General features: G+C 35.1%; 1 pseudogene; it reads right to left on the minus strand.

The window, feature by feature from the left end:
- Positions 1 to 1,723: 1,723 nt before the first annotated feature.
- LOC140735058 (U2 spliceosomal RNA) lies at positions 1,724 to 1,839 on the minus strand (annotated as a pseudogene).
- Between the last annotated feature and the right edge of the window lie 420 nt (positions 1,840 to 2,259).

The raw sequence follows: 2,259 nt of genomic DNA on the forward strand, positions 1-2,259 counted from the left end.
ACAAAAGCATGGCCTCAAAAATATCACTGCAATACTCCGATTTCAAACTTGCCTTTTCTGAGAAAGTTAAGACTGTTTTAATTACGATGTTCACTGATATGCTGAACAATGTGCTTAGAAACGAAGAATTTGAATTTGAAGAACTTGACATTGTTGGAACATTTCAAGCTTCTAGTGCTGACTGTGAATGTGGATTCAGCCTTATGAATTCAATCAATTGCAAATCTAGAAACGGACTAGAAGTGGTATATTTGGATGAGCTATTGAGGATTAAGTTGCATCTATCATCTGGATATGAAATTAATCTGGACTGTGTTTATAGATAATTGATTTGTAATAAAGACAGACGAGAAAAAGTATACAAAACATGAAAGATTTTCTTTGTTGTATTATGTTTCATTGCACTCTTCAATTAATAAATAAAATCAAAAGCATGTGTTTTTGTAATTTTCATCCTAAAAATTCATAATATTCATATTACTTAAATAAATGTTTAAAGTGCTGCACAGTTTTCAGACCATGTAAGTGTCCTGCACAGAGCAATAGTTGGTCCTTGCAGCTTTAAAAAAAAATTAGAGGGAACATTGACTTTAACTAAAAAAGGAAATTATCAAATGTATATTGGAATCTCATACAAATATTATTCATTAACATTCTCCTATCTAAATTTTAAGAAAAATAATTCAGTTAGATAAGTAAAACATGACTGATAAATCTACATAAATATTCATATTTTTCAAGCTCCAGTCACTATGTCCTTAATTAGAAACTCAGGTAATTTCCTGGCAACAGATGTTAAAACAAGTGATTCATTAACTCCTAATTTTATTCCTTAATCTCGCTTAAATCATGGAGTGCAAACTAAAAGGTTCCAACCTATAGTAAGTTTCCCTGAATCAAAAAACAATGGAAAATTATTCTTCAGGCAATGTTTTTACCCAGTATCTTACACTGTCTGGGACTGAAACCATCTGGTACATAGATAGATGGCTTATTTTATTGCATATACACTAGGGTGCAATGAAATTCCTTGCTTGCTTGAAGCTCACAAACAGTACATGTGGTAGTAAACCATATGCATGGTAATATGAAATACAACATTAAAATGATGAATCAAACCAGCAGAAAAGTGAAAAGATCTTAGTCCATTTCTGAAGTAGTGCAAAAGTAGACTGCATCACGGCTTGGTATGAAAACACCAATACCCTTGAGCGGAAAATCCTATGAAAAGTAGCAGATGTGACCCAGTCCATCACAGATTAAGCCCTCCCCACCACTGAGTACATCTACATGACACATTGTCACAGGAAAGCAGCATCCATCATCAGGGACCCCCACCACCCAGGTCATACTCTTTTATTGCTATTGCCAACAGGAAGAAGGTACAGGAGCCTCAGGACTTGCACCACCAGGTTCATGAGCTGTTATTTCCCTCAACTATCAGGCCCGTGAACCAAAGGCAATAACTTCACTCAACTTCACTTGCCCCATCATTAAAATGTTCCCACAACCAATGGACTCACTCTTCATCTCACATTCTCAACAGCTATTGCTTTTTGATTTATTATTATTATTTCTTTCTTTTAGTATTTTCACAGTTCATTGCCATTTGTACACTGGTTGGACATCCAAGTAGGTGTGGTCTTTCATTAATTCTGTTATGGTTATTATTCTATTATTGATTTATTTAGTGTGCCGACAAGAAAATGGATCTCAGGGTTATATATGATGACATATATGTACTTTTTTTTTGGGTCCCCAGATAGGGGACGTATCAGATATTAAATCTGATAAGAACAGATACTACACTTGATCTTAGCCAAAAGGCCGAGAAGCAATCGACATATATGTACTTTGATAATAAATTTACTTTGAACTTTTGAGAGATGCTGAAATGACCAAATTGAATTATCAGGTGAGGTAGAATTTTGTCTTGAGTATTTGTCACCCCTATTATTTTACATCATTATTGTTACTTTGTTTGCACTAATTATAGAGTGTTCTTAAGTCTGTTCAACTGATTTTTTTTAGATATCCAGAATGCTATCCAGGTCCTCTGCTGTAGGAGAGAGGTAGTGGCATACGCACAGCACTTTGAGACGCTGTAGGCATCTAGCTCTCACAGGTAGCACTGGAAGATTTTCATGCCAGGTCTGAGATTTTGATTTCAAATGCCATTTTCCTCAATCAGATAAAGGCTTTGTTGACACATTAAAGCCTGTGGTGAATGTCATCATTCATCTCTGCTTTCACAGAGGG

Source organism: Hemitrygon akajei, chromosome 10, assembly GCF_048418815.1.
Source record: "Hemitrygon akajei chromosome 10, sHemAka1.3, whole genome shotgun sequence".
Lineage (NCBI taxonomy): Eukaryota > Metazoa > Chordata > Chondrichthyes > Myliobatiformes > Dasyatidae > Hemitrygon > Hemitrygon akajei.